Genomic DNA, 24766 nt, shown 5'->3' on the forward strand with positions numbered 1-24766 from the left:
CTTTTTCTTCTGTTAGGTTGCAGACGGTGGGTTTGAGATTGTCACAGTAGCATTTGCGGTTGGAGGAGGGATCTTTGAAGGCACGTAATGGCAAGAAGGAGAACAACATTGTTGGAAAAGAACTCGGGGCATTTAACCCTGGGTAGTATCGTAGTTCGTTACCCAGCTTGTTTCATACATTCCTGATGGGCAGGGTCCCCAGGAAGGGTAGGTCTTGGAGATGGTTGGTGCCCTCGGGTCAGGTGAAGTACAGCTGTAGGGCAATAGGATCGAGACCTGAGAAGGAAAGGATGGAGTGAAAATATAATGCCTGAAGTGCCTTCAAGGATCCTTTAACAGGGGAATGTTGCAGAATAGAGCAGGATGTTAATTTATGGAGTGTTTGTTATATTGTGTTATGATATTTGATTGCATTTGAGTATTTTTGTGTATTTAATAAATGGCTGCTGTGGCCTTTACACCAATTCAAGTCATGGTCCCTTATTGGGTTACTGGTGGTGGGAGATCATAGATAGCAAAGGCATCAAACATACCTTAGGTCATGCTATGAGCCTCCTCTGCCAATGTAGTGCAGTTGACATCTAAGAAAAACTTTTTCAAATGTAAACTCTTCTAGCGAAAGACATAATATAAAAATACCTGAAATAATATAAATGCACTTACAGGAAAATTAAGATATAATGTCACATAGTTCCATGTGTCCCACCAGCATGAGTTTTTGCAGTTAACAAATGGCCACTATTGCTTCATAATTCAACATGTTTCAGTCTGTCTTTCAGCGGTAACATCTTCCAGGAGGCCGCTGGCCTATCTTTTCCTAGCATGCTACTGAAGCACTTATGTCTGTTTCTGCAATGGTTCTCTGGGGATCTTGTTATATCAAATTTCTGAATCACCATCCTCAACATATTGGAAGGTTACATATAGATAATGGAACATCTTAATATATCTATTTGACCACTTAATACACCCACACCAGCAATTCTTGGTTATAATGAAAAGTGTTTTATATACAGTAGGTGTTCTGCTCATATGGTGTAAAGTTGTTATTCACAGAAGTGATTTTCAAACCATTCCATTACTTTTATGTAAACATACAGCTGCTATATTGATGATCTGTCATAATGTGTAATAGTATCCTCCCAAGAATAAATTACTGGTTAATTTCTTATTTACTGTTTCCAAACAAAACATTCAGAAAAAAACGATCTCTCTAAAAAAAAAGTACCACTGACGTATGATATATGCACCGTTAATTTACACAATGGCGTAGCTGAAGCCTCCTGGGCCCTGTGCAAAAGTTCAGCTTGCCCCCCCATGCAACATCTCTCCATGGCCAGTGCCCGTGGCCCATCCATAGATTTCATCCTCATTGCTGGGTCTCATAAGTGACCCATCGATGCAGCAAAAGCAGCCAGGGGGTGTTGCTAAGGTCTTAATAGGTGAAGATAAATTATATATATATATATATATATATCGAAGACAGCATATCTATAAGATTTCGACAGGCTTAGATATAGCAACAGACTGCCACCGGGCCATAGAGGTAGTCACGAAGTCTACAGAGGATAGTGTAGACCCACTGTGTTGCCAGCGGATTTGGTGTGAGCCTAACCTACGGAGCGGAGTCCCAGGGATAGCTAGGTGTTCACAATTTAAACTCTGTACCGAGATGTGAACTGGGCTGCTAGTATTCCCAAGTCGTTACTCCCAGAGTAGTCTCCATTTGCAATGACCAACGTAAATAGACGAGGTGCAATAACAGCAGGCAAGAGTCTGGTAGTAGCGTAGGTCAGGGCAGACGGCAAACGTTCACTCACGGTTAGGAAACCCAGAGGTCAGCAGGCAGCAGATTATCATCACGGTAAATAGGTAAATTGTTAGGGCAGGCGGCAGGCAGGAAGGCCAAGTTCAGGCAGGGTTGCTAGCAGATATTCCAAATACAAGTCTCTGGAGAATACAGCTAGCAAGCTAGAGTATGGAACCTAATTACTCAGGCATGGAGCAATGTGGGAGATACCTTTTTATACCCAGGAAAGCTGGGTGGAATTTGGTGCTTTAAAAGGAGAAGGGTCGGCTCGTGTAGTTTCACCTACTCAAAACTACATGGGCCTAAGTTACAGTAACTTAATTTAACCCCTTCCCGACATTTGTCGTATGGATATATCATGGTATGCTCGTGCTTCAGAAGCTGAGTCGGTGCCACCATCTCAGGGTGTCGGCTGCATGTTATAGCTGACACCGTGGGGTAATGGCGAGGACTGAAGTTTGCTCCGATCTCCACCATTAACCCCTTAAATAAAGTGGTCAAAAGCGATCGCTGCATTTAAGGTGTTAGCAGCTCATCGGCACCCCAGCAATTAAATTGATTCCGGTGGCTACAAAAGCAACCGGAGGCCTAACACTGACCTCCCGGTATGCCTTGTATGGAGACTTTCAGGCCCCGACCAGAGGCGGGGCCTAAAAGTCTTCCATAGCCGCTGCCAAGATGGCGCCGGCTCAGGAGCTGAGCCGGCGTCATCAGTAGTGGGTGTGAGCTGTATCTTACAGCTGACATCCACCTATAACGGCAGGAACCGGAGCTTGCTCCGATCCCTGCCATTAACCCTTTAGATGCAGCGATCGAAAGAGAAGTGGTTGGCAGCAGATCGGCAGCTCTGCCCTGCAATCGCAGGACTGCCAACTGCTACTATGGCAACAGGAGGCCTAACAATGGCCTCCTGCTTTGCCATTACGGAAGCCGATTAGGCCCTGCCCGGAGGCGAAGCCTAATCAGCTTGCTGTCAGTGAATGACTGACAGATCTAATTCATTGCACTACATACAGTGAAGGAAATAAGTATTTGATCCCTTGCTGATTTTGTAAGTTTGCCCACTGTCAAAGACATGAACAGTCTAGAATTTTTAGGCTAGGTTAATTTTACCAGTGAGAGATAGATTATATAAAAAAAATAAAAATAAATTACATTGTCAAAACTATATATATTTATTTGTATTGTGCACAGAGAAATAAGTATTTGATCCCTTTGGCAAACAAGACTTAATACTTGGTGGCAAAACCCTTGTTGGCACGCACAGCAGTCAGACATTTTTAGTAGTTGATGATGAGGTTTGCACACATGTTAGATGGAATTTTGGCCCACTCTTCTTTGCAGATCATCTGTAAATCATTAAGATTTCAAGGCTGTCGCTTGGCAACTCGGATCTTCAGCTCCCTCCATAAGTTTTCGATGGGATTAAGGTCTAGAGACTGGCTAGGCCACTTCATGACCTTAATGTGCTTCTTTTTGAGCCACTCCTTTGTTGCCTTGGCTGTATGTTTCGGGTAATTGTCGTGCTGGAAGACCCAGCCACAAGCCATTGTTAATGTCCTGGTGGGGGGAAGGAGGTTGTCACTCAGGATTTGACGGTACATGGCTCCATCTATTCTCCCATTGATGCGGTGAAGTAGTCCTGTGCCCTTAGCAGAGAAACACCCCCAAAACATAATGTTTCCACCTCCATGCTTGACAGTGGGGACGGTGTTCTTTGGGTCATAGGCAGCATTTCTCTTCCTCCAAAAACGGCGAGTTGAGTTAATGCCAAAGAGCTCAATTTTAGTCTCATCTGACCACAGCACCTTCTCCCAATCACTCTCAGAATCATCCAGATGTTCATTTGCAAACTTCAGACGGGCCTGTACATGTGCCTTCTTGAGCAGGTGACCTTGTGGGCACTGCAGGATTTTAATCCATTACGGCGTAATGTGTTACCAATGGTTTTCTTGGTGACTGTGGTCCCAGCTGCCTTGAGATCATTAACAAGTTCCCCCCGTGTAGTTTTCGGTTGAGCTCTCACCTTCCTTAGGATCAAGGATACCCCACGAGGTGAGATTTTGCATGGAGCCCCAGATCGATGTCGATTGACAGTCATTTTGTATGTCTTCCATTTTCTTACTATTGCACCAACAGTTGTCTCCTTCTCACCCAGCGTCTTACTTATGGTTTTGTAACCCATTCCAGCCTTGTGCAGGTCTATGATCTTGTCCCTGACATCCTTAGAAAGCTCTTTGGTCTTGCCCATGTTGTAGAGGTTAGAGTCAGACTGATTAATTGAGTCTGTGGACAGGAGTCTTTTATACAGGTGACCATGTAAGACAGCTGTCTTTAATGCAGGCACCAAGTTGATTTGGAGCGTGTAACTGGTCTGGAGGAGGCTGAACTCTTAATGGTTGGTAGGGGATCAAATACTTATTTCTCTGTGCACAATGCAAATAAATATATAGAATTTTGACTATGTGATTTTCTTATTTTTTTTTTATATAATCTATCTCTCACTGGTAAAATTAACCTAGCCTAAAAATTCTAGACTGTTCATGTCTTTGACAGTGGGCAAACTTACAAAATCAGCAAGGGATCAAATACTTATTTCCTCCACTGTAGGTAGTGCAATGTATTAGAAAAATAATCTGACAGTTGGACCTTCAAGTCCCCTAGTGGGGCTAAAGAAAAGTGCAAAAAAAAGTGTACAAAAAGTAAAAATAAAAGTTGTTAAAAGTAAAATAAATGTTTCAAGTAATAAAATAAAACACAATTGCCCTTTTTCCCTTATCAAGTACTTTATTATTGAAAAAAATAAATAAACCATACATATTTGATATCGCCGCGACCGTAACGGCCTAAACTATAAAAATATTATGTTATTTATTCCACGCGGTGAACGGCGTAAAAAAACAATGACAGAATTTCAATTTTTTGTCACTTTGCCCTACAAAAATTGGAATAAAAAGTGATCAAAAAGTCGCATGTATCCAAAAATGGTACCAACACTAACTACAGCTTGTTCCGCAAAAAAAACAGCTCTCATACAGCTCCGTCTATGTGAAAATTAAAAAGTTATGGTTCTCAGAACATAGCGACAGAAAACACATTCTTTTTACAAAAGTAATTGTATTGTGGAAAAAGTTGTAAAACATAAAGTGCTATAAATTAGGTATTGCCGGAATCAGACTGACCCGCAGAATAAAGTTAACATGTAATTTATGACGCGTGGTGAACGCTGTACAATAAAAATGAAAAAAACTGCCAAAATTGCTGTTTTTTGGTCACCTTGCCTCCCAAAAAATAGGATAAAAAGTGATAAAAAAAATCAGAAAGTCGCATGTACCCTAAAAAGGTACCAATAATAACTGCAGCTCGTCCCAAAAAAACAGCCCTCATACCACCACGTCTATGAAAAAATAAATTAGTTAAGGCTCCAATATATCAGGAAAGAAATATATGCAGTTGTGCAGGTCCAAGGGGAACATTTCTTCTGTTTCAAAAGGCGATTTATCAAGGCCCTAAAATTAGGGAACCAGGAAGGGTAGGGACCAAACATATCTGCTGGAAGCGAGGGTGCCCGTATTATACCAGGACAACACTTCCCATCAAAATTCCCCAAACTGCAATGTTGCAGAGTGTGGACCAAAAGGGAGATAAGAAAGGACATTTATCAGTGCGACACTGGCTTGTGCATAAAGGACGGCTTCACAGCGTAACAAATATCTATGGATTTTTTTATTGTTTTTTTACCCCAAATTTATACCACCTGACTATGCCCCTGATGTACTCTGCCCAGCTTACATGTACCCACACATTATAAACTAAAATACCAGTAAAACTAAAAATAAACTACTACCAAGCAAACTCCACGCTCCAAAAGCCAAAAGGCGCTACCTCCCTTCTGAACCATAAAGAGTGCCCAAACAGCAGTTTACTTCCACATATATGGCATCGCCATACCCGGGAGAACCCTTTTAAAAAAAATTTGGGGTGTGTGTCTCCAGTGGCATAAGCTGGGCATGGCATATTTGCCACTGAAATAGCATATCTAGGGAAAAATTTAAATTTTTACTTTGCACCATCCACAGTGCAATAATTTATGGAAAAGACCTGTGGGGTAAAAATGCTCATTACACCCCTGAATAAATGCCTTGAGGGCTAGTTTCCAAAATGTAAGTCGTCAAATTAGGCCTCAACTTCGCATGGTACTCTTTCACTCCTGAGCCTAGTCGAATGTCCAGGCAAAAGATTAGGGCCACATATAGGGTGTTTATAAAACTGGGAAACACAGCATAATTAGATAGCTATCTTGTTATGGTGGCACAAGTTGGGCACCACATATTGGCATATCTATGGAAAAAATCCCATTTTCACTCTGCAACATTGAGTGCACACTAATTTCTGCAAATTACCTGCGGGGTTAACAGGCTCACAACAACCCAAAAGCCAAATGCCGCTCCTTCCATTCTAAGCCCTGTTGTGTGTCCAAACAGCTGTTTATGACCACATGTGGGGTATTGTTTTACTTGGGAGAAATTGCTTTACAAAGATTTTAATTTTCATGGCTTAATTCCAATAATTTCTGAAAAATACCTGTAAGTTCAAAATGCTCACTATACCCCTAGATAATTTCCTCAAGGGGTGTAGTTTCCAAAATGCGGTCACTTGTGGGGGTTTCCACTGTTTTGTCCCCTCAGGGGCTTTTTCAAATGCGACATGGCCTTCGCAAACCATTCCTGCTAAATTTGAGCTCTAAAAGCCAATTGGCTCTCTTTCCCTTCTAAGCCCTGCTGTGTGTCTAACGAGATGTATTGTTTTACTTGGGAGAAATTGCTTTACAAATTTTGTGGTACTTTTTCTCCTTTAGTCCTTGTGAAAATTAGAAAAAAATAGCTAAACCTACATTTTCTCTGAAAATAATTTAGATTTTCATTTTCACGGCCTACTTCCAATAATTTCTGCAAAAACCCTGTGAGGTCAAAATGCTCACTATACCCGTAGATAATTTCCTTGAGGTGTCTAGTTTCCCAAATGGGGTCACTTTTGGGGGATGTCCACTGTTTTGGCACCGCAAGAGCCCTTCAAACCTGACATGGTGCCTAAAATATATTCTAATAAAAAGAGGGTCCCAAAATCCACTACGTGCTCTTTTGCTTCTGAGGCCTGTGTTACAGTTCATTATCACACTAGAGACATGTAGGATAATTCTAAAAACTGCAGAATCTGGGCAATAAATATTGAGTTGTGCTTCTCTGGTAAAACCTTCTGTGTTACAAAAAAAATGGATTAAAAATGAATTTCTGCAAAAAAATGAAATTTGTAAACTTCAACTCTACTTTGCTTTAATTCCTGTGAAACGTCTAAAGGGTTAAGAAACTTTCTAAATGCTGTTTTGAATACTTTGATTGGTGACGTTTTTAAAATAGGATGACTTATTGGGGGTTTCTAATATATAAGGCCCTCAAAGCCACTTCACATCTGAACTGGCCCCTGTAAAAATAGCATTTTAACATTTTCTTGAAAATTTGAGAAATTGCTGCTAAAATTCTAAGCCTTGTAATGTCCTAGAAAAATAAAAGAATTTTCAAAAAAACGATGCCAATCTAAAGTAGACATATGCGTGAGGTTAATTAGCAACAATTTTGTGTGGTATAACTGCCTGTCTTACAAGCAGATACATTGAAATTTAGAATAATGCAAATTTTTTAAATTTTTCTCTAAATTTTGGTCTTTTTCACAAATAAATACTGAATGTACCAAGCAAATTTTGATATGAACATAAGTCCAATGTGTCACGAGAAAACAATCTCAGAATCACTTGGCTAGGTAAAAGTATTCCGACGTTATTACCACATAAAGTGAAACATGTCAGATTTCAAAAATGAGGCTCTGTCAGGAAGGTCAAAAGTGGCCAAAGCGAGAAGGGGTTAAAATGCACAGGCAGCTGTAATGTCCTAACAGTAGATTACACAGGACAGCCCTAGGGAGATTGGCAAACTCCTTTAAATTAGAAAATTAGATTTCTGAGCAAATTCGAAGAAGAAACAGTAATGATTTTTAATATTTATGCACCATAAAAATGAATAAAAAATATATAGTTTTTCAAGGAGTCAATGAATTCTATAATGGAGGTTGAGACAAAGAAACAATTTTATCAGGGGACATCATAGGTGTTGTAAACAAACATCTTGACAGGAACACAATGGGACAAGGTGACACCACAAAGAAAAATCTAATGAACGATTTAACGGATAACACCATGATGAGTGATGATAAGGTATGGTAACCAAAAGACAATATTCCTATTTATTATCTCAATTCAACTCACTTTTTAGGAAAGATAACATTCTAATTTTGACGAGTTTTTATATAAAGTGAAAAATATAAAAATCGATCAAATGGTGATCTCTGACCATGCTCCCACTGTTGTGCTGACTGTTAAAAATGTATTATCACAAAAATCCATTTTTTTGGTGACATTTTCCCTCCTTGGGATCAAACATTTAAAATATGATAAAGTTATAACAAAATTATGTTCTTTGTGTCACATAAAAAGAATGTTTGAGGCATTTAATAGATTAAGGATAGATTATAGATCAGCATATAGAACATAAAAGTAGAGATGAGTGAAACAATGAAATAATAATAAAATTTGGTCCGAATTTCCTAAAAGTTTAGGATTTGGTAACATCAGAAACTTTTGGGGTTCACGGCGCACGAATAAGCAAGATGTGGGCTGCCATTTCATAGATAAGAAAAAGGAAGATTGAAAAAGAGGAAATAAAAAAAACATACCATGTTCTCCTAGTATCACGTAGCAACACATCCCTGCCAGCCTCCTAAAATTACATTGTTTTGTCCCATGTGACTGCTGCAGTACCTGGTGGCCTCCTGAGATGACGTTGTTTTGTCCTATGTGACCACTTCAGCCAGTCACAGACTGCAGTTGTCACATGGAACAAAACTACGTGATCTTTTCAGGAAGCCGGCAAAGATGCGTCGCAGCCATGGTCACATTGGACAAACTATGTCATCTCAAGAGGCCCATGGGACCAAGAGGCATGGTCACATTGGACAAACTATGTCATGTCAAGAGGTCCTGCAGGGACACGTCGCTACAAGATACCAAGGGAGGTGAGTATGGTATTTTTTTCTTTTAGGTGCGGAATTGCAAGTGCCGTTTGACTATCTAATGGCTTCTAGAACTATATCCAACTTGGATACAGTCCGAGAAGAGTTTATGAGTTATCTCAATGATAACAAATGCAACCTTAGATTCACACATCTGGTTGAGACCAATACAATCTGTTTTTTGTATTTAGAATTGACAGCCATGTCTGGCGAGATTGTCCAATCCAGAACATATCGCGAATCCATCTCAGGAAACGCCATCCTCCACGCAAACAGTAGTCACCACAGACATACTATCTCTTCCATACCTGTGAGTGAAATGACTAGAGCCAGGAGGAATTGTAGCCTAGCTCAAAGCTTCAATATGTAACAAGCACAAATTTGCCAGAGGTTACACAATAGGGGCTATCAAAAGTGGACTTTAGATAGAGCAAAATCGATAGTAAGATCCAAATCTAGAGATCAGTTACTATTTCAAAACAAAAATAAGAAAGCTTCCAAGGATTGTGGCCCAGAGAAACACACACTAATACTCCAGTATAGTAACCAGCTTACAGAGATTAGAAATATTGGGTATAAATATATCCCAATCCTCTATGAGGACGAACAATTGGATGAGATATTGAGGGATGGATGCTGTGTCGTGTCACGCAGAGCACCCACACTAGGTAATATACTCTCTCCATCCGGTTTTACATCATGTAAAACTAAAACCACATGGTTACATCACAGAGGTTTTTATAGACGTGGTTCTCATCCGTGTAAAATATGTCTATTTGCTCAGCTCACTAAAAATTTTCTATGACTCGGGGGGGAGTGATGAATTTTCCTATCAAAACTTACATTAATTTTAATAGCGAGTATGTCACATATGTCATCGAGTGTACAGAATGTAAGCTAATGTATATTGGCTGCACAACAAGAAAATTAAAAATCTGAATTTTAGAGCATCTTGGATATGTCAGGAATCCTAATTTTCCTGGCATTTCCAATGCTGCTAGGCATTTTATTGTGTTCCATAATAGGTCAGTCAATTCATTTAAAACATATGCCATACAGAAAATAAAGGGGTCTATACGAGGCGGCAATATGAAACAGACTCTACTGGACAGGGAGGCCTTTTGGATCTATAGTCTCAAGACTAGGGTTCCAACAGGTCTCAACCTGAAAAGGGAATTAATGTTCCACTACTGATCAATGATCGGTCCCCCGGGGATATTTTAATTAAAGTTTATCATTTATTATATGCCATATACTGAGTGCAGGTTATATCGTAATTAATCAACCTGTTTCTGTAAAGTAGTCGTTTCTTCCTATAGATAGTGACCTTAAATGATCTTACAGGATTTGTTGAGAGCTATAGCATATTACATCAATGAAATTAAATGCTGTTAAATAATACATATATTACAGATAGCCATTAAATAATATGTACAAAATCCGATATATAGTTCCGATCTATACACATTTACATTTTTGTTTTTAAATTGTTTGTTTGGGAAAGGGCTTATTTAGACGAACGTGATATACGACCATGCAACGCGCGTGGTTTTCACGCGCCTCGAACGGACCTATGTTAGTCTATGGGGCCGTGCAGACTGTCCGTGAGTATCATGTAGCGTGTGTCCGCTGCGTAAAACTCGCGACATGTCCGATATTTGTGCGTTGTTCGCGCATCATGCACCCATTGAAGTCAATGGGTGTGTGAAAATCACGCGCTGCACACAGAAGTACTACCGTGTGACGCGCGTGATTCGCGCAACAGCAGTAAAAATTATGAATGTAAACAGTAAAGCACCACGTGCTTTTCTGTTTACAAACATACAAACAGAGTGTCATAATGATGGTGGCTGCGCGAGAATCACGCAGCCACGCATCATACGCGTCTGACACACGGAGCTGTTAAGTACCTTTTGCGCGCGCAAAACGCCGCGCTCGTGTAAATCCGGCCAAATAGAGATGATATCTCTGTTTCTCTCAAAACACATTGTTTATTCATATATATTTTAAACTGTTTTTTCTATTTCTTTATTTCATGTTGCACTGTTTGTTACTTGCCTCCCGACTCGTTTATATCCGGATTTAAATCCTACAGATCCACGAACAACACTAATTGTTATATTGTATATGCATTAAAATACAGCAACAACGTGGCTCTTTAACTTGAGGGCACAGTTTCCTACATGATAAAATATTTAAATATACACTCATGTTAAATGGTTGCTATATAATATATTGTTGCATTACGTGTTCCTCACTTCCGGGAATCACAGGTGTTAGGATACGTACCTTGATCAGACATACCGGATATAAACTGTGAGTCGACATTGACATTCACTCATGCCATGATTAAGGACACAGGAGGTGTCTGAAACGCGTTTGCGAACAATCAATGCGATTCACCCCTTTCTTTTTACACTTTGATAATTTTAATGTTGTATACCAACAAAATTGGAACTTCAATTCCTTTTATACACTACCAGCGCTGGATCAAAGCTTTCTCTTTTCTCCTATAGTCCGGGAAGAGATCAGAGAGTCAGACAGGGCAGTCGGGGCACTTGCAATCTGTGGCAAATTTATTCAGACCGAATCTAATTAGCCAGCTGATTTGATAACATTGGCCACAAAACTAATTTCGGAAAATTCGCTCACCTCTACATATAAGGACAAAAGCAATGCACAAAACAAAATCAATGCAGGATAAAAAAATAAAAAGAAAAGCTCTTTATGAGTATCATCTTAATAGGATGTCACAATTCTCTAAAATAAAAAAAGATTATGAGCTTTATAGATTTGGTAATAAAATAGGTGAATATTCGAGTAATTTTGTTTGTGGGGCGGGGAAAGCTAATCATATAGCGGCCCTAAAAGATAAACAGGGAACCTAACACTCTAATATTACAAATATTATGGAGATATTAGTAGAACACTATTCATAGCTTTATCAAGCACAGGAGGTAGACATTAAGCTTGCAAAAAAAGTTACCAGACCAACTAAACATTTTGTACCCGTGTTGAATCAAGATCAAGTTGAAGAATTAAATATGCCAATAACACTTGAAGAGCTTACACAGATAATAATTAAAAAAGTCTAGGCTGAGATAGTTACACAAATTAGTTTTTTAAATCTTTACTTTCCCATATACAAATATGACCACTGCAATGTTATAATTTTATTTGCGAGGAAGAGCCTTATTTACAGACAGGAAAAACGACATATATGAAATTATCTCAAAAATAGATAAAGATTCCATCCCAGGTCCTATGGACCTATATTGCTTATAAATGTTGATTTATAAATATATGCTAAAATCGTGGCTACTAGATTAGCCTAATTCATACCAGGATGCGATTGGGGAACAACAAAATGGGTTTGTCAAAGGAAGAAATGGGTCTGAACTATTAGGGTAAGGCCACAGAAAATTAATTGGGAGTAACTTGTTGTAACCTGCAAAATCGTGTAGCCATAAAGGGTGTATTAATTCGTGGCAGCATGATTTTGCAGATAAAAAGACGGTTTACCCGCATTAATGTGCGGCCACTAACAGGCTGTTTGACAGCCGCACCGAACATTGTGCCGGCGGGGTTGTTAGCCGCATTGCGACCGTGTGAGGGCCGCTCCATGTGGCCTTACCCTTAGGAAGGTATTGGTGGTACTGGATTGGGATTGTCTGTACAAATTCAGGCATAATAACTTTCGAAGCTGCAAAAGCATTCGACAGGATGGTGTGGTCTTGGCTCAAGCTAGTATTCCCCATGGGTAAATGTTATAACTTGATATCTGCAATGTACTATCAAGTAAATGCTCATATTAGTATTCCAGAATGCATTTCAAGGAGATAAGGTCCGTTGGCCCCGCTTCTTTTCAATTTTTGTAAGGAACCCTTTGGATCAGTTCAAACGGCGGATTTTGCATGGCGTTTCCCGCAAAATCCACCGTGGAATTATTCCTCATGCCTTTGACTTCAATGGTAGGTTCGGGCGGAATCCGCTCGAAGATCGAGCATGATGCTTCTTTTTCCTGCTAGCTAAAAAAAATCAGCTAGCGGGAAAAATAAGCGTCCGACTCCCATTGAAATTAGTGGGTGGCGGAATTTTGCGGCAGAATCCGTGGCGGGTTTCCCCTCAAAAATTCCGCCGCGAGATCAGATAATTGCACTAATAGAAAATAACAACATTAAGGGCATTAAGATTAATAATTGTGAAGTCAAATCAGAAATGCATTAATATTTTTGGACAACATCCATAGAGATCTTCCAAAGGTCTTAAATACTCTAGATGGATGTTTATCTGGATTTAAAATTAATAAAAATAAGTCTGAAGTCTTATTTTTAGCTAGAGATAATGTTTCTAAAGTATTTAAAGAAATTGATGCAAGAGGCTTAAATGTTGTAAAACATCAGATAAAAAAAAATCTGGGCTTATATATTGGATGTACAAGGCAGATGATTTAGAGAATAAAATGGAGGGATCTGCCACTAAACTTGTTTGGAATAATAAATATATTCAAAAGGTTTATTTTACCTTAAATGTTGTATTCATTATAAATTATTCCATTACCTATTGATAGTAATCATGTCAAAGATTTGGAAACCATTCTTTTGGATTTTGCATGAAGAGGCAGAATACATAATATGTAGATAAAGAGGCTGCAAATCTCACAACAGAAGAGTGGCATGTACTTCCCAAATATAAAGAAATACAGCTGGGCACGTACGGTAGATTATTGGTAATACGAATTCTGTTAATAATGATATGGAGAAGGAACTATTTTCTCCATATCCTTTGAGGTGTATTATTTTTGCAAGGACCTTTTTATACAATATAGAAACAATGTTACTTCAAGACACATGAATAGTGTGGAAAAATATAAGATTGCTTTTTAGCCTGTCCTTGAATATATCAAGATTTTCTATAGTACGTGAACATATGGTTTTATTTAAAGTAATTCCTAGCAGAGTAATTGAAAAAATGGTAAGAATCTAGACTGAAATACATAATGTAATCCAATGGGAAACAGGAATGATATATAATTTCAACCAAGTCGGCCAAAAAATTGGTATAGCTGCTAATGATTTTCTTTATTATTTTTAATTGAGCAATGTGATATCTAGTGTATATAAAGGATGTGGTAATCTATGGACGCCTGTAGACTTTTATAAAGTATTCCCTCAGGAAGGGAAAAATAATACAGTAAATCTCTCAAATCTATAATCCACTATTGGGGAATAAACTCAACACAATAAATACCTCTTTCTACTTTAATTTCTTGGTGACATTTAATGTACAGTACTATTACATTGAATGTACACAATTACAAAATGGTATAGCGCTCAGAAGCTGAGCCTGCACCATAAGCGGTGTGTGTTGGCTGCTTCAAATAGCTAACAACCGCCTGCCACGGCTGTTTTACCTCTCTGATGCCACGTCAATGGGCACCGTGGCATCTGAGTGGTTAGACAGAAGGAGGGACTCTGTCCCCCAATTGCCTCCCGTTGTGATGAAAATCGTTGGGGGGGGGCGATCGGTTGCCGGGGTGCCGATCGGTTGCTGGAGCAGCAGCAGGCCTATTGAAGGCCTCCAGGACTGCTTTTTGGGATCTATTACTATGCCTTTCCAGAGGAAAGGCTTAAAAGTAGAGCACAGATAAAGGCAATACAGTGTAATACATAAGTATTACAGTTTCTTGCATGAGCGATCCAAATATCGCATGCAGTCCCATAGGAAAAATCACCCCTCCATACTTATTTCAAAATAAGCGAAACCGGAGCCAGCAACTTGGCGTGCCACATGCTTGCTGTTTTTAACGTCCTTGATGTGCTTTTATTTGCCGTATACTTTGTAAGTATAAAATAATTGCGTGATGTGGACATATATGGACAGTGACGTCAGGGGCTCCTCCGGCAGCGGAATCTCAGGCTACATGGGCACTGTGTGTGGCACTATCTACATGGGCACTATGGCACTATCTGGGCACTATGTCACTTTATATGTGGGCACTGGCACTATGTGGGCACTACAGGGGCATTGCAGCACTATTTACATGGGCAATGTGGGGTTTACATGGGGTTGAGACAAACAAAACCCTGACAAATTAAATCCATCTATTTTTTTAATGGCCATGAAAAACGGATGGTGAACGGATGACAAACGGCCATGAAAAACTGACAGGCTGGTAATAGATGAAAATTTGGAAACACACTGAGCTCTATTCAAGCTCTGGGGGGTTGTGACCCCTGTTCTCGTGATCGGTGGGTTTGTCATTAATAGGGCCCACAGTGATCAGACAATTATCACCTATCCTGTAGATATCCTGTCGATTTTTGGACAACCCCTTTAATGCCGACTTTAATACTTTAATAAATGATGATTCAATGATGAATCAATGCCCAAAATGCAGTCTCATTAATACTGGTCTATAGTTTTGCCTATGGACATGTCCAAGTTCTGAGATAAGCTCATAATTTAATTCACTATACATTGGGCTTGCTGTCCACACGTGATCCCTTAGCAATTATTCTCCATGCAGGTCTGGAGAAATCTTCCCTTAGAAATATCATTTAATATTGTGGGCAGCTAAAAAAAAAATCCATAATGAATCTTTGGATTTCTAAAAAGCCGCCAACATATCCTTAATTCATAAAAATAATAATATTCATTGCTACAATAGAATGGCTGTATATACATACGCAAAAGAAAGTTGGAGTAAGATGTAGACGCACCTTAATAAATGTGTCGCCTCTTTCAACCGAACGGTGCCACAATTGTGGAACAATGACCACGGCCATGAGCCATCCATTCCCTCTTCCCATTGGACATACTGTAAAACAAAAATAAGTATACTAATTTCACCACTACTTTTCTCCCCTCCGAGTCCGCCCAGGCTCCCTCAGCATGCCGCGGTTCAAATATTGTCCTTACGCCAAGCAGCATCAGGGCCTTACATGCGACACAGCACTCAATGTCACCAGTGCTGCGTCATGATGCTGTCCGGGGTCAGGACCTTGTATGAGCCGTGTCATGCTCAGGGAATCTTAGGGGACACGGATAAGAGGAGCGGTGAGGTGAGCATTCATTTGTTTTCAAAAAATTTTATACTTAATTGTCCAATGGGAGGGTAATGTGATCGAGGTGGTAGTTTGATCAGGGGGAGCAAGGTACCAGGCCCGACATGGACCTCTACCTTGCTACACCCCACAGAATGAAACCTTCGCCATATTTCCACTATAATTTACACAAGTTTTCTGGCGTATATTATAATAAATTTGTCAGTCCGCTTTGGTCATGCCCTTTTTAAAAAAGTGGCAAGGGCGGCGTAAATAGGCCAAATAGGACCCTTTAGCGACTTTTCTATGCTAACAAACTTGTGTAGAAAGGTTGAAATTCCCCCCATTGTTTTGTTTACTTGCATTATATTTTTAAATACTATAAATAAAAGTTAAAAAAAAAGGAAAAGATAATTGGAGGTCCAGCTGCTAAGTTGTTAAACCCAGAATGTTGGCTCTAAAAATGACATGGTGTTTAGGTGGACATTCACATTAAAAGGGTTTTCCGATATTAGAAAGAAAAGGTCTTTTGTTCTAGAAGCAGTGCCACTGTTGTGCTAGGGCTGTTTCTGGTATTGCATTCCATCCCTATACAAGTGAATGAGGTAAAGCTGCAATACCATTCACAGCCTGTAGACAGGAGTGCCGCTGTTTCTGGGAAAAAAAAATAAATCAGGCTCTCTTTTCTAATTGTCAAAGCATCGACTCTAAAAATGACGCAACTTCAAATTCTAGATCCATGAATTAATTCCTATACACTGATGAAGCTTTCGGACATATGGTGGTGGGGATGTTACCGGTAATCCTTTCATGAAGACAGGCCGCTAATTGCCATGTATTTTCTTATTTATTTCTAAATAATAGACTTCAGGCTATAACGAGTTCCCATGTTCATCCTTTACTACACTCTGCGCTAGAAAGATAACCCATTAACATGGATGATCTGATTCCCATCGAATGCTCTTTAATGTTTCATTATACTTTACAGTTCATTTAATAGTAATTTTTTCCATTTTTAGTTATTTATCATGGTTCTGAATCAATTAAAATGTGATATTTGCAACAGGAGTAGCACTATGGGGGAGATTTATTTAGACTGGGCCAGGCTTAATAAGAATCAATCTGGAGCAAGATGCAACAAATTTATTAAAAGGCACATGCCACTGAATAAAATATATGCCAACCAGGACCTGGCGTAGATTTCCACTACAATTTATGGCAGTTTTTGGCATAAATTATAGCAAATGCTTTGGGCCACAAGTGGACACGCCCCTTTTTTTTATTAAGCTCCGCCTGCTTTTTGGAAAAGTGCTGGGACATTTCTATTCCAGATAACTGGCATAGCAATGTTGTTAAATTCCCCCCTATGTGTATTACATTATGGATTATTTTCCCATTGCCAACTGTACCACTCTTGCCTGGAATTCTAAGAAGTTATTTAATTTAAGGCATAACCAATAGTATCCTCATTGTATGCAGGTTTTATAACAATCCTTTAAAAGAAAGGAGCAATGAATAAAAAACATACTTGGTAGAAAGACATGGAGCTGTTCACGTATGATATTATAATTATTTCCTGAGGAGAAGGAAACCGCAAAATCCCAGAAGGAAGAAAATATGCAGAGTGTCACAGTGCTACAATGTAAATATTTGTACACAATTTAACTCAGCACAATTCTAACACATTTGGGATTAGTTCACACTAAAGAAGGGAATATATTGTCAGAAAATGACCTATTGTTTAACCTGTTAGTGACTGCCAATACACCTTTTCACGGCGGCCACTAACGGGCTTTATTCCAATGCATACGCCTTTTCACGGCGCTTCATCGAAATAAATAAACAGAGCAGGGAGCCGTTAAATCTCCCTGCTCTCAGCTACCAGAGGTTAGTCAAAATTCATCTAATTATTATTAGGGCAGGATAACAAGGAATAGTAGCACCTCTATTATAAAGCTGGAGGCAGGTAACACTTGATTACATCACTGACAATAGGGGATGGGGGAAGCTCAGCTCCTGCTCCCCCTTTTTGTCTCACAGCGCAGTTGATATTGTACATGTCACAGAGAATGCCCACAACACTCACCCTAAAAATGAATGAGGTGTTTTCTGACTTTTTATGTTCAGATTCCTACAGTAAAGCAAATCTCTTTCTCTAGCAGAGAATGGGATTTTTGAAAGTCCCATTGAGGTTTCACATTCCCACTTAGTTCTATTTAGGATTCAAGCACATGATTTAAAGGGGTTGTCCCAAGATTAAATGCTATCCCCTAACCACAGGATAGATTCTAACATGCAGATCAGTGGGGGTCCGACTGCTGGGACCCCCACCGATCACGAGAACGGGAGTCCCGTTTCTCCAAATGAATTGATCGGCAGGTCGAGCAAGCGCCCTACTGCCCAATTCATTCTCTATGGCACTGCCGGAGAAAACCAAACGCTGTACTCGGCTATCTCCGGCAGTCCCATAGACAGTGAATGGAGCGGCATTGCGCATGCTCGACCTGCTGCTTCATTCATTAGGAGGAACGGGTCCCCCGTTCTCGTGATCGATGGTGGTTCCAGCGGTCAGACCCCCACCGATCAGCATGTTATCACCTATGCTCTGCATTTTTTTTTTAAAAACAGCAGCATGCTCCGGAGATGGCAATTTTTAAAGAGGTTTTACCCTATATAATTTGTAACAACTGCATCTAAAAAAAACGCCACTGCCTGTGTGACTTACAGTACATGGCTTTTTTGTACAGGTTTCATGAAGTTTTTTTAATGCATTTTTTAAATGCACCAAAAAGGAGCCTCACACTAGTTAAGAACTATGCGTTTATACTACTTTTTTTTATATTTATTTTCTAAATACCTTGCAGCTTTGCATCAATAACAATATTTGACCATTCACTTGATTGGAGAAATAAGCTGCAAAAAACACTGAAAAATCCAAATTTCGCCACCGACAATCACAACAACATCTCGACAGGCGTCAATGATGCTTGTAAAGTCATCTGCACAATTTAAAATCAGTCTTATGCATACAATGTTTTTAAATGCCTACTTTTATGTACTTTTTTTAAAATCTCGTACTGAGCCGCCAACACATGACTGCCAGGTGACTCTCAATTATGTCAGTCAGACGTGGCACATTGAGCCAGTAAGTTTTACATTGTGTGCACTTGTGTGATGTCACTTAGAGCCGCCCAGCTCTAAGTGACGAGAGGTTACAGAAACACATACAAATAAATACCTCCCCGTGTAGAAACAGGAACCCCTATTTCCTCTTTGATGAAGGTTAGTGACATATAGATACTATATGGCCTCTATATGGCCAAAAGTATGTGGACACCAGACCATTACGCCTATATGAGCTTGTTGGACACTCCATTCTAAATACATGAGCATGATTATGGAGTTGGGCTCCCTATGGTGGCTATAACATCCTCCACTGTTTTGGCATTCAAAATATTTTGGAGTATGTCTGTGGGAATTTGTGCCGATTTAACCAACATTTGTGAGGTCAGGCGTTAATTGTCAAGAAGGAATGGCTCGCAATCGCTGTTCAAAATAATCCCAGGGGTGTTGATGGGGATGTAGTTGGACCGCAGCATTTACAGCAGGACGTGCGTCACTGCCTATATACACACTATATATATATATATATATATATATATATATATATATATATATATATATAATTATATACACAATCACTTTCAGAGGTTGCACTAAATATGTTTCAGCCTATTTGAAGTTAAATTGTGCCATTGCAAACGATATATTCCTCCTTGACTAAAAATACTGTCTGAAAATTCTAAGGAATATTTTTACTCTTCTGAAAAATATTTAGAGCGGTCTTTGTGTGCTACTGTGATACACTTTTCCATTAAAAAAGTTTAAAGAACATTTACAAAAATCTCCACCACCTTTCACTATCCTCTACTTCTGCCACATGAACTAGCCTAAAACTGCTTCTTGCCACCTCATGCGCAAAAATGTATGTCTTTTAACTACAACTTCTGACTGAAGAATCCAAACACTGTGCACATTTGCAAACAATTTATTTTCTATTTCTCCCATGGCTCAATGCATTTTTTTTTTTTGGGTGCACTAAAATACAGTTCCGCCCTGGGAGCCATATATTCTACAGCCATTCCTGACATTAGGCCCTATAATATATCTATATTACTTTGCTTCAACATAAATAAAAGTTAGAACATATTTCAACGAAGTGATTGCACCATACACCCGGTAATGTCTAATAAAACTTTCACACTAAAAAGAGTCTTTTCACAGCATTTTCTTATTATCTTTGGAAAACATGCAAATGTTGTCATATTACTGAAAGTTCTATTAAGAACTGAGCTGTCTTTTACCTGAAGCCATGATACCAGACAGCAGTAGGGGCTGGATTAGATAATTACTTTGGGTGTATGGTTTATGTTAAAAATAATAATAATTTTGATTTAGTACGTATTCATTACTCATGGATGTTTGTTTTAGGTAACACTTGTATACCCTATTAGGGCATGTTCAGCTTAAAAGAGGCTGGAGATCCAGAGGTCCAGTGCAAAGCAAGAATGACTATTGGATTCAGCGGGCACCCTGTAATGTTGTCACTGCAGGAAATAGGCAATTATACTACTATTCCTGTTAAAATAACAGCGGATCACTAAGTCTCCTAGCAACAAGACCCCCTGCGATCTGAGCCGGGGATGTCCAAATCTTATAACTCTTTTACATAAATACTAATGAAATTATATGCTAACCTATTCTAAAATAATACTCCAAGTCAGGGACATAACTAGGAAAGCCTGTCCTCATAGCAAACTTTTGACTGTGCCCCCTCCCCTGGGTGCCACACACAGCCCCCCTCGTAGATAGTGCCCCCTGTAGATTCTGCCACACAGCGCCCCCTTGTAGATAGTGTCCCCATTCTAGATAGTGCCATATAGCCCGCCTGTAGATAGTGTCACAACCACTTGTAAATAGCGCCCCCACCTCCCCCTTGTAGATAGTGCCATACAGCCCCCCTTGTAGATAGCACCATACAGCCCCCTGTAGATAGTGCCATACAGCCCCCCGTAGAAAGTGCCATACAGTCCCCCCTGTAGATAGCGCCATACAGCCCCCCTGCTGTAGATAGCACCATACAGCCCCCCTGCTGTAGATAGCACCATACAGCCCACCTCCTGTAGATAGCGCCATAAAGCCCCCTCCCCGTAGATGGCACCATACAGCCCCAACCCCCCCCCCCCCCAAAAAAAATAACAGCCTCTAGACCAGTTAAACGGGTTATCCTACAAAACACATGTATCCCACATCCACTGGATAGGGGATACATGTGTAATCGCTGGGGGTCCGACCGCTGGGACCTCCAGAAATAAGGAGAATGGGGGACCGAAAGTCCCCCCAAGTGCTCCATGAGAAGCATGGTTGTCCGGAAGCTTCCTAGAAATAAATGGAGCGCCGGTCACGCATGCTCACAAGCGCCACCGGCGCTCTGATCATTTCTATGGAGCTGCCGGACACACAAGCCGGACACAGACCCCGGAAGTCCCATTTGGTCTTCCGTACTCCTTATCGCTGGGGGTCCCAGTGGTCAGACCCCCCAGCGATCACACATGTATCCCCTATCCTGTGGATAGGGGATACATGTGTTTTGTGGGTCAACCCCTTTAATGGCAGAGCGGGAAGATACCTCCATGCTCTGCCGTAGTGTTTAATAGTATCTGCATCCTAAGGATGCAGATACTATTGAATATGGTGTCGCTACCGCTTTAGCAGCAATAACGGCTGCTAGCGGTGCCACTGGGCATGGGGGGGCCGAGACAGTGGTAGTTATGCCACAGCTCCAAACATACAAAATTTTTGCAGCTCATTAGGTAATTAGTTAGGGAGTAGGCTGATTCCAGAATATTACTCTACATCTTTAACATGGATTTATCGGAAAATAATATCTGTATGAAATAAGTCCTTCATACTGTTCAGAAATCAAAACAGATATGTTTCCTCAAAGAGACTGTCCAGGCGTGAGCTGAAATATACAATGTAGCTCAGTACCTGTAGGTGATGCTAACCTGCTATTTATTTTCTTCAGTGCTTACTATTTGGCTGCTTTTTGGTTCAACTTCACTAGGGCAGAGCTGTGATCTGTGACTATAGTTTAGCTACACTGCCTAAAGGGAGTCTGAGGTAGTCTAAAATCCACCCTCTGCCTCATCATCCAGCCTGCTGCCCTCTTTTCCTACTGTAGCTCTGCCTCCTCAGATTGGCTGCTGTGTATAAACATGATTACCAAGAAGTCAGTGCATGGAGAGCTGATTTCTTTGACAGCTCAGGCAAAAAGAGCATAAAATACAGACCACTATACCTCCAGTATAAGGAAATTTTAAGGAAAATGCAACACATATACGAAGGCAAATGAGCCTTAGGGTCTATCCACACTGCGTATGTGTTTACCGTATGCACTGGTATAGCTCCCAGAACATATGTTAAACGGACCTATAGGTGCCGTTTCACCTGGCAAAGGCAGTTTTCCTGCTGTAGGGAGTAGCGCAACAGACTGCGCTATTCTATATGTTTTTTTACAATGGGAACATATGGGTAACAAATTCTACTGTATAGCATCCTTCACAGTCTCCGTTTAATTTAAATGTCAAATGGAGACCACTAAACACAGTGTGAAAATACCCTTAGTAAGGGGAGAGCCTGGTGGGCCACTTTAATGTTTTGTTTCTACCATTCGGAAATACTGTTTTAATCTTCATTACTTCAATTATATGTGAATCCATTACACTCAAACATGATCAAACATACATTTACATCTAAATGAAAAAACACTGTTTACTCAGGAGGAATACATAAAATATTAATGACCACTCTCATCAAATGAAGGTCTATAGCTCCGTCAAACAGCAAATTACAGCTAAAACTGAACTTTGGGAATCGCTCTTTACCACCTTCACTGTTTTGATGCCTCTTCATCTAGTTTTACTATATGCATTAATTAGATTTAGTTTCAGGATTAAATTCCCACCCTCAGAGTATAACATATTTGATGGATTAGGCAAGTGCTTTTAGTAATTATAATGGAATTATCTCCTTCTATAGATTTAATCAAGAGACATAGGTCATCCCAATACTGTAAAGGTCGTCAATATAATGTCCAATATAGCTGATTTGGGAAAGAGTACTTTGGTCTTTATAGGTACCCCATTTATTTATGTAGCTAAAATCTGAGCATCTGTACAAACCTTTAACAGTCACAGATCTAACTTGTACTTTAAGGAAATAACATGCAACTATTTTTAGAAATAATTCTGCTGATATTAAAGGGGTCCTCTCACCAAAACAACGCTTTTCAAAATAAGATTGCTGCAGGTCAATTTCTCTATCACTTGACATTAGACTCTTATTGTCAGGGAAGCTGGGTCTGCGGACTCATTTTATGACTGCCATTCAAAGGAAATAAGACATTTGGACAGGGGTTGTCTTAATGACAAGTCCCCTTTAAGTTGGCAGGTTGTATGTCAATATAAATTTAATACTTTAAGGGACACTAAACCAAAAGTTCATGTACATTGACTGTGTCACTGATGATTTGTATTGCTAAATTACATTATTTCAGGCTGGAGGTGGCTGATTGTGGTTTTTTTCAATAGGGTAAAAAACATGATCACTATATTTTCTTGCACATCTCCAGCTCGGAGAACCTCCAGAAACATTTACACACATATATGTGAATGATATGTAAGATTTGCTAGATGAAATCAGAATGAAGTAATTATGTGTACAGTACCACCTATTGTTTGATTCCATTTACAGTGCTGAGCGACAAGAATACAGACATTAGTAACTTGTGAAGCGATCTCACTGACCAGCTGAGACCCCTCAAAAGGGCCCCTTAAGTCATAACAAAGATGCCCAGACCACATCCGACCCTTGTAGATCTATTTGCTATTTCACAGAATAAAAGAGAAATACAATACTACAGTATTATACGATGAATAAAATTTAGCACAAAATTAATTTACATACAGTAAATGGAATCTTGTCAAATGAACAAACATTAATCCGTAGTACAAAATTCTAATGCTAATTCAATATTGCATGTTAATTGTAACAAGACTGGATTCTGCATTTTAATTGCAGCAAAAGTTTATGACATATGACATTGTGGATGTTGTATTCAGTTACTTACATATAGGGTATGTAATAGAGAGAGGGTTTGTAGAAGAAATCAAGTTCAGCAGTCTTCAAGTTAACCAGATCTAGTCAGGCAGAAAAGAGATCATAGGCAACAGTTAATATTCCAGAGCAGTGAGCAAGTCAGATAGTAGACACTTCTTAATAAGAAATAGCACATCTGGGGGCTGACGCTTTAAGCTTCATCCATCTGCATAGATTCTGCTGAACCAGTGGCTGCAATCACCTATATATTGTCTATGCTCTAACCTACAGCTCTGCACAGTTCTTAGGGAAAGTGTGCACAGCCTAGACTTCCCACTGGTGTATTTCAAGGCATGACTGTCAGCATCATCTGCACTCTCTCTAAGCTCATTGGTGGATTGTAGAGTCCCATTGTAGTGCTCAGATCTGCGCCTGTATTTGCCATTCAGCTTTGTATGTGCTCTATGCTCCCATTTCCAGTCCAGACTGCTGATATGGTAAAAGGATCAGGAGTGTCAGTGCTGTTGCTTTAACAGCTCCTTCCTTTTGTTGTAGACTTCCATTATTTCAGTGCTAATGTATCTACATATCATGTATTATTCTTTTCATGAATTCAACTTATTTTCGG

The 24766-nt window shown here is 39.8% G+C and overlaps 1 protein-coding gene across 1 annotated transcript in view; it reads right to left on the minus strand.

The window, feature by feature from the left end:
* Window positions 1-24478, minus strand: part of LOC142742671 (pinopsin-like) — a 303151-nt gene extending 278673 nt beyond the window's left edge. The window contains exon 1 of the mRNA XM_075852674.1: window positions 24170-24478. The gene's annotated coding sequence lies outside the window, so the exon portion shown is untranslated. The remainder of the gene's footprint in view (window positions 1-24169) is intronic.
* Window positions 24479-24766: the final 288 nt, after the last annotated feature.

This window comes from Rhinoderma darwinii, chromosome 2 (assembly GCF_050947455.1).
Source record: "Rhinoderma darwinii isolate aRhiDar2 chromosome 2, aRhiDar2.hap1, whole genome shotgun sequence".
NCBI lineage: Eukaryota > Metazoa > Chordata > Amphibia > Anura > Rhinodermatidae > Rhinoderma > Rhinoderma darwinii.